The sequence below is a fragment of the Mustela putorius genome, unplaced genomic scaffold (genome assembly GCF_011764305.1).
Source record: "Mustela putorius furo isolate JIRA1106 unplaced genomic scaffold, ASM1176430v1.1 tig00000129_pilon_pilon_pilon, whole genome shotgun sequence".
Taxonomy (NCBI): domain Eukaryota; kingdom Metazoa; phylum Chordata; class Mammalia; order Carnivora; family Mustelidae; genus Mustela; species Mustela putorius.
Genome location: NW_025421290.1, coordinates 1,217,262 through 1,227,098, shown reverse-complemented (window position 1 = coordinate 1,227,098; position 9,837 = coordinate 1,217,262).

Genomic DNA, 9,837 nt, shown 5'->3' with positions numbered 1-9,837 from the left:
ATGGAAAGAACCTAGATGTCCATCAACAGATGAATGGATCAAGAAGATGTGGTATATATACACAATGGAATACTATGCAGCCATCAAAAGAAATGAAATCTTGCCATTTGCGACAACATGGATGGAACTAGAGCGTATCATGCTTAGCGAAATAAGTCAAGCAGAGAAAGACAACTATCATATGATCTCCCTGATATGAGGAAGTGGTGATGCAACATGGGGGCTTAAGTGGGTAGGAGAAGAATAAATGAAACAAGATGGGATTGGGAGGGAGACAAACCATAAGTGACTCTTAATCTTACAAAACAATCTGAGGGTTGCTGGGGGGAGGGGGTTTGGGAGAAGGGGGTGGGATTATGGACATTGGGGAGGGTATGTGCTTTGGTGAGTGCTGTGAAGTGTGTAAACCTGGTGATTCACAGACCTGTACCCCTGGGGATAAAAATATATGTTTATAAAAAATAAAAAATTAAAAAAAAATTTCTCTGTGTGCAAAAGCTTTATTATAGAACAGAATTCATTCACAAATAGTGACTTTGTTGGCAAATTCTTCTGCTTCTTCAATAGATTACAAAAAGAATGGGTTTAGTTCAATTCAAGCAGTAGGTCTTTGCGTAAGAATCAAACAACATAACTTTGACTATTTAGGTCCGATGCTGGCTGCTTCTGAGCTACAGTAACTTAAAGGAAAAATATTCACCATAGTAACAATCTGACACAGCATAGGTTTGAAAGGTAGGATAGCATAATTTTATCCCATTTCCTAGCACTTTATAAGACCCATGTAATCAATACATACACCCTCAGCTAAAATGCAAAGTAAGCAAACTTGACCTACAATGTCCACTCTGGATTAATTTTACCTTTACCTGTGCCCTCATCCTACTTCTTTCCCAGAGATTTATTGCCTTCTTATTATCTGACTGGCTCCCCAACTTAGATTGCAATATGAGAGTAAACAGTGTTGATATAGTCCTTCTAGCAAAGGCCATAGCTAAGAGTATTTTAAAATACTTGGAATTTTCAGAGCCCTTTTGTGTTTTAACACAAAGTAGTCAGTGGTGTTGGCAGCTGGAGTGTATTTTGATACTTTTAGGTCACATTATCCCTCCTTTACTTATATTCAAGACATTCTTATGTATAGCCTATCTATCTCTGTACTACTAATACAGTATTACAGTAAGTTATTTGTTCAGTTAATACTCAAAGTATCTCAAGAGTGATCACATATCTTACCACAACTTCCTAATTCAGGATGAGAACAATGAAAATTAATGAAGTTTACTTTCTATTTTCTGCTAAGTAATTGAAAACTTACAGATTTCTAGTATTACTATAAATGTTACCACAGCAGGATGTGTTCCAACAAAAAGCTGGAACTGATTTCCAACCCTATAAATTATTTATATATTAATATATACCAAAATACTTGGCAACAATCTTGTCATTTTATTGTGCTCATTAATAATTTTCCTAAAATTTTATTTATAACTTGCTTGTTTATTCCAACTTTCATAGACAATTTAAAAATAAACTACAGCCTAGTTTCTATCTGAACATTCCAAATTCTTAAGTTTAAAATTATTCTATTAGTGATTAATGTGCATTTTTTCCAGAGCAAAATTTATATCAAATATGTTTATACTTGGGGTGCTGGGGTGGTTTAGTCACCCACATCAGGCTCCCTGATCAGCAGGAAGCCTGCTTCTCCCTCCTGCACACTCCCTGCTTGTGTTCCCTCTCTCTGTGTCTTTGTCAAATAAATAAATAAGATCTTTTTCTTTTTAATTTAAAAAAATAAAAATTTTGAATTTTTTTTAAATGTTCATACTTCAAAACCAAAATGAAATGTCATTTTCCCTTTAGGCTTTACTTGAACCACCTAACTTTACTGTCATCTTAACAAAAGTTTAAGCTTGATTTTTTTTTTTTTTTTTTTTTTTTTACATTCAAGCTGAACTACAGCTACTCCAACTGTCTACTCAGAAAAGAAGGCCGAATGATAATGTAATTACTAAGGAGATTGCACAGAGTCTGAGCAGGGAAGCAGACTTCAACTAACCTTGATAAAATTTCTTTAATTTTCTCCTTGGCTCCCTTTATAGCTGCCAGTTTGAGGGGAGGAAAAATACTTCTATATTTACAAGATGATTGCCAAATTATTTGAACTGTCCCAATAATTTTACAGCTTGACATATCTTTTCATTTTTATCTTGTAATATTAATTTTTATTCTGTATTTCTTCTGAAACTATAATCCTTTTAACTGGGATTAGGAATGCTAAGTTTTCTTGCCAGAGAAGCAAGCACAGATACCAGATTGATCATGCCCTGGCCTAGATGACTATCTCTCAGACCTTATCCCAGTAGACTTCTGAGAAAACAGGTGATGGTAGATTATCAAATCAAATTTCCTAGGCAAATTGCCTTCATGTAGAGTCCACTATCCCCACTAACTTACTTTCAAGCTTCTTGCATTATCCCACAACCATGGAAAAAAAATTTTATTCAGCTTGCAAAAAATTTTCTACTTTGAAAAAAGTGAAAATAAGCAGTGCAGTTAGAATGGCACTTTGGGGATCATCTGTCCAAACCCAGGCTTATTATGATGTCTTAAGATTATAACTCATTGGGGCAACATCTCTACTAAAGTGAAAATGGCATGCTATTTGAGAAATAGGTGTCTTCTGTGTCATCATGTACAAACTCTTTAAGTGTGCCTAAAGATTCAATCTTAGCATCTTCCCATCATTTGAACTGGACTAATAACATCAATCATTTTAAATACATATATACTTTTTATAGTGAGTCTTAATGCCATTTCTGAAGGCTTTGTGTATATTCAATTCCACGGTGGTGTTCAGAAGTAATAGAATCATGTTGAAGTATTAAATGAAACTCAAAATGCCAGATGAATTGCATAATTCCTCTTGCTACTAACCTCTACTACCCTCGTCAATATTCTTCAGAAGAAGATAAATGAACCAGTTAATGGCCTTCAAAGCTAGGAAAGACAAGAGCAGAAAGATTTAACCTAAGGAAATAATCTCAAAGGCAAAACATTTATTTGAAGCAATAAATTGAAGAAATTATTTTTAATGAAATAAATGACTAGAAATTGGATATAATTTCAAAATAAAGTTCTCACTATAAAAATGAGGTGATTAGAATATGTAATAGAATATACAATCCAGTTCCTAGATTCTATTATGATGGACTCCACAGTATCAGGTATCCCATATCACAGTATGGTAAAAAATGATTAAAGGTAAAAGTTAAGTTTTTAACTTCCAAAATTATTTGTTAGCCCTAAAAAGGGTTATAGAGCACCGCTAACACACCACAACTACCAAGTCCCCAAAGCCAGTCATATTTCTATCAACCTTATAGTCATCTCTGTGATTAGCCTAATGCATGACTCAAATTTTATTCTATTTCCACTATACAAATATAAATGAACACTTACTATATGCATACTTAGAAGTAGAGTAAAACATAAAATATACTTTCAAAAGCAAAATAGAATATGCTCTATATTCTATATATTTGTACATTGCTAAAGAAGTAATGTCCTAACTTAGTTTTTTATTTAAAATAAGCAAAACACATGGTGATGAAAGAGGACTTTCTCCCTCTTATACCTTATACCTTCCATTAAGTAATTCTTCAGCAGGTTTCTTATACATATCCTCTGTTTTATATGATTTACAGTTATCTGTATCAGTCCCTTAAAATAAATGTTTTAATTTTTACAGGAACTTTGTAAAGTGAAAAAAATACCTATCCCAACTTTCTCAAAAAAGATAAACTTCTAAGTGTTTGCCTGTCATTTTGAAGTCAAACTAGCAGTATTTGTATATTCAAAGCCATTCTCTTTAAAAAATAAAAAAGAGACTAGTCTTTAATTCCAGTTGCATACTGCTGAGGAATTTAACTTTGTTTCATTAATATTCCCTCTTAACAGAAATTCTAATTCATAGCAGAAGGCCAAGCTAAGGTCAGCAATTATGACAGCAGAATAGCAGAGACTATTAATGACGGGTACTATTGCCGCTACCTTAATGCCCAGTGACAGCAGTGCATGTCAGGCTGTTAAAGAGATCTAACAGCACACAGTCTGAAGCAAGCAGCTTTCCAAAATCATCTGCTAGAGCATTCTATTTCATAATGTAAAGAGTTTATGATAAAGATATGCACAGGCCTGACAAACAGAGAAGATTTTTCTAGGCAAACAAACAAATAAATAAATACCCTGAGTTTCTGGGAGAGTATCTTTTTTTTAAGTAAAGAGGTTATTTGGGTATAAAGTCAAGATAAGTAGAGTAGGGGACTAAGAGATGGAAAGAATCATGGTATTGGTGTCTGTAAACCCTTTCTTTTCATGCCTTTCCAGGAAAACTGCATATTCAACTTGATACTATTCACCATGATTAGTACAGGAAAATCTGTTTAATACAAAAGAGACCACCACGTTTTTCAGTTTGCAAAAGGAGAAGTATATTTGTGGTATCTTTTGGTAACTTAGACGAAAACTCCCAATGAAAACACATCCTACCTTCCCAAAGTAAAATTAAAAGCATCAAACTAACATCCTGTATAGTAGCATCCCGCTTTCCCCAAACTACTTGTACAAGCCATGGACTCAGAATTATTTCCTAAAGCCTCCAAGCATAAGAAGCAACACAAATTCAAATGAGAGCAACTAAAAACAAAGCAATTAAAGCAATGTTGTATCTATCGATTTCACTAATAAAGAAGAAAAGAGTGATTGCTTCCTGGCAAGTGGTGATCATTTTATCTATGTAAAACTAAGTACTTCAGCAGAGCCACAGAGGATAGGGGCAGGAGTGGAAAGAGGATGAGAAGAGAGAGAAGAGGAAAAAAGAAAGAAGAAAATTTTTAGGGAAATAGAATATATAATTGAATCCCAGGTTGAATGAAAGTAAAAACATAAGACTAATGAGGTCAAAGTCAGGATTACTGTCCAGCCTTGCAGTGTGGCCCTAGGCTCTGTCACCCAACACACAAGTGTGTGCCGTAGACCATAGTAGCATGATTTGGCAAGAGAATATGGGTAATTTGCTACATTGATTTTCAAAATGTTTCAACCACGAACCAGAGTTTTTTTTAAATAAAATAAGAGTTTTACAGATCAATCAACATTAAGTCTTACCAAAACTGATAGTCTCTAATATTATCAGGTTGAAATATGTAAAATTGACTCTTATTTTATCAAACATGGTAAAATATTGGCAATTTCATGAGATTCAAATAAGCTAATATTTTAAAATACTGTGTTTTCTCCCTTCACCTTATCCCTTATCCAATGTACTTCCTGGAAAAAACAAAAACAAAACCAAGCCTGAATCAATATTCCAACCATATACCTCCAAATTCAGACTCAGCTAGTTAAAATCTGTTAGGGACAGCGGGGAGGAAGATTACATAGTTATGTATATTAATACTATTTAACTGTATACCCTTAAAATACAATCCTCAGCTTTTCCAGCTGCCATGAAAATGTGCCACCTAGATTTCCTGATGTGAGAAGCATAATCGACTGATGTCCCTAGTCCTGGGCTCTGAATCCACCGCCACATTTATGCCAAGGCTGCCCTTCCCAAGAACCACTCCCAGCCAATGACTAAGCACAGCAAGGGTACTAATGCAGGGACACCAATCTATCTCCATGAGATGCAAGCTCCTCTGACATGCAACCTTGGCATGAAGACTCCTCATCACCTGGTCGAAATCTTCTAAGAACTGTGCTGCAATCTGAGATTCTCCCTACCCAACCTTCCTTCTTTTCCTCTCTCCTACATAGCAGTCAGATGTGCGTGTTGAACTGAAGACTCTCTCCATGTTCTCTGGCTCCTTCCCCATTTCTCTTCACAGATGTTTCCTCTAAGAAATCTCTTGTGTGTCTGATCCCATCTTGGCATCTCCTTCTCTGAAGATCCAAAATAGCACAGCCTTCTTTCACAATGATACTTAGTGAATTAATATTATTAGTCACTTAAAACAATGCCTAGCACATAGAAAGACTATAGAAATGTTAAATAAATTAATTTATTAATTGAGTTTAAATACCCTACTTTATGCTAAACAGGTTTATAATAATCAAAGGTATGATACATTTCATATAATTCTCAGTCTATCATATCCAGTAGGGATATTATTATCCTTACTTTAGAGTTAAGGAAACCTGGATCTTCAAGAGATTAACTGATCTGCCCAACTTCATAAAGCCAGTAAGTGGCAGAGCCTATATTCAAATCCAGATATTAATGATATTAGCCCCTGTACATTTAATCACTATAATAAATCAATCCCTTTCTTTTCTTCATAGCTAAACTTCTCAAAACAATGTCTATATTCACTATCTCTACTTCCTTATGTCCCACCACACATCAAAACACTGTAAGCTGCTACTTCCCCCACCCCTCTGTTAAAACTATTTAACACCTCAAAAACCTACTGCAGCTACAGCTTACTCCTATCTCAATGAATCGTACCACTCTCATCACCATTCTTCCATAATCCAGAATCTGGGAGATAGTCTTCTTTACTTTTTTCTCTTTTATCACCTAAATACAGTTACTATAAACCTCAAACTGTCTTCCAAATTCATCTAATGCTCTCCTATTCTACTCTACTAGGCTTCATTCACACCACCATCACCTCTTGACTGGATTATTGCAATAGTCTCCTAACTGGTATACTAATTCTAATCTTGCCCTGATCCAATCTACTTACTAATCAATAGTGACTTTTAATACATACAAATATAATTATCAAATAATCAAATAAGTTTTGGTTTATAAGGCTCGTCAGCATCACGCTGTCACTTCTTCCCTTATTTATCTTTCATCACTTTCCAACACCACATTCTATATTCCAGCAATACTGAATTGTGTTCAAACCCCTGAATTCATTGTGCTCTACTCTGGGATTTTATGCACCCTCTTCTCTCAAACCCAAAACACTATCCTCGCTAACTGGGTGATGGGCATTAGGGAAGGCACTTTATGAAATGAGCAATGAATGTTATATGCAACTGATAAATCTCTAAATTCTACCTCTGAAGCTAATAATACACTGTATGTTAAATAAAATGAATTTAAATTTAAAATACATACATCGTTCAAAATAAAAAAGCAAAACAAAACCATTATTCTCCCTATTCATCCCCTATGTTTCAACTCACTGAATCTTCACCCTTTAGACCTCTGCTTAGAAAATCGTTTTGGGAAAGTTATACCTAACACCCAAACAATGGTTGGTACTTTCCTCAAATACTATTTCCAAAATTTTCCTATGTACCATTCCCAAGATTTCCCTAAAGTAGTTACATGCTGCTCTTTACTTATCTTTTTTACTACTACCATACTAAATTACAATTCTAGAATACCAAGATTCATCTTTTGAAATCCTAATACCTAGGATAGTGCATGGCATAGCATAAGTGCTCAATCAATGAATATGAAAATGAAGTAGATAAACCTTTATCTATTTTTTTTTTAAGATTTTATTTATTTATTTGACAGACAGCGCCCACAAGTAGGCAGAGAGGCAGGTAGACAGAGGAGGAAGCAGGCTCTCCTGCTGAGCAGTGAGCCCCATGTGGGACTCAATCCCAGAAGCCTGGGATCATGACCCAAGCCGAAGGCAGAGGCTTAACTCACTGAGCCACCCAGGTGCCCCTATTTTAGTTTGGTTTTGGTTTCTTTTTGTGGTTTAGATATGTTTTGTTTTGGGGGTTTTTTTGTTGTTGCTTTTGTGGGGTTTTTTTGTTTTTTGTTTTTTTACTTCCACTGTTATTTATTAAGGACACATTGCAGCTCCTAAAAAAAAAATTAACACATATTATGAAAAAAAAAAAAACCTCATAGACAAAACGGTTCTTTTTAATTTTACTTTTGCAGTGTTCCAAGATTCATTGTTTATGTGCCACACCCAGTGTTCCATGCAATAAGATCCCTCATTAATACCCACGACCATGCTCAACCATCCCCCCATACCCTCCCTTCCAAAACCCTCAGTTTATTTCTCAGCATCCACAGTCTCTCATGCTTCATCTCCCCCTCCGACTTCCCTCAATTCAATTATCTTTTCCTTCTCCTAATGTCCTCCATGTTATCCCTTATGCTCCACAAGTATGTGAAACCATTTGATACTTGACTCTCTCTGCTTGACTTATTTCACTCAGCACAATCTCTTCCAGTCCCATCCACATTGTTACAGAAGTTGGGTATTCATCCTTTCTGATGGAGGCATAATACTGCATTGTATATATGGACCATATCTTCTTTATCCATTCGTCTGTTGAAGGACATTTTGGCTCCTTCCGCAGTTTGGTGAATGTGGCCATTGCTACTACAAACATTAGGGTACAGATGGCCCTTCTTTTCACTGCATCTGGATCTTTGTGGTAAGTACCCAGTCATGCAATTACAGGGTCATTGGGTAGCTCTTTTTTAATTTCTTAAGGAATTTCCACACCGTTTTCCAAAGTGGCTGCACCAACTGCATTCTTACCAACAGTGTGAGAGGGTTCCCCTTTCTCCATATCCTCTCCAACACTTGTCATCTACCGTCTTATTGATTTTGGCCATTCTAACTGGTGTTAAGTGGTATCTCAATGTTGTTTTGATTTGAATCTTCCTGATGGCTAATGACGGTGAACATTTTTTCATGTGTCTGTTAGCCATTTGTATGTCTTCTTTGGAGAAGTGTCTGTTCATGCCTTCTGCCTATTTTTTGATGTGATTATCTGTTTTTTGGGTGTTGAGTTTGAGGAGTTCTTTATAGATCTTGTATATTTTGTCTGTAGCATCATTTGCAAATATCTTCTCCCATTCTGTGGGTTGCCTCTTTGTTTTGTTGACTGTTTCCTTTGCTGTGCAGAAGATTTTGATCTTGAGGAAGTCCCAAAAGTTCATTTTCACTTTTGTTTCCTATGCCTTTGGAGACGTGTCTTGAAAGAAGTTGTTGTGACCAATGTCCAAGAGGTTACTGCCTATGTTCTCCTCCGGGATTCTGATAGATCCCTGCCTCATGTTGAGGTCTTTTATCCATTTTGAGTTTATCTTTGTGTACGGTATAAGGGAATGGTCGAGCTTCATTCTTCTATACATAGCTGTCCAATTTTTCCCAGCACCATTTATTGAAGAGACTGTCTTTTTTTCCACTGTATATTTTTTCCTGCTTTGTCGAAGATTATTTGACCATAGCGTTGTGGGTCCATATCTGGGCTCTCCATCGTGTTCCACTGGTCGATGTGTCTGTTTTTGTGCCAGTACCATACTGTCTTGGTGATCACAGCTTTGTAGTAAAGCTTGAAATCAGGCAACACAATGCCCTCAGTTTTGTTTTTCTTTTTCAACATTTCCTTAGCAATTCGGGGTCTCTTCTGGTTCCATGCAAATTTTAGGATTGTTTGAAAAATGCCCCGTGGAATTTTGATCAGGATGTCATTGAATGTATAGATTGCTCTAGGTAGTATAGACATTTTAAAAATGTTTATTCTTCTGATCCATGAACACGGGATGGTCTTCCATCTTTTCCTGTCTTCTTCAAATTTCTTTCACGAGTGTTCCGTAGTTCCTCGAGTACAGATCCTTTACCTCTTTGGTTAGGTTTAGTCCCAGCTATCTCATGGTTCTTGGTGCTATAATAAATGGAATCAATTGTCTCATTTCCCTTTCTATATATTTCCACTGTTAGTGTATAAGAAAGCAACTGATTTCTGTACATTGACTTTGTATCCTGCCACATTGCTGAATTGCTGTATGAGTTCTAATAGTTTTGGGGTGGAGTCTTTGGGGTTTTCCATATA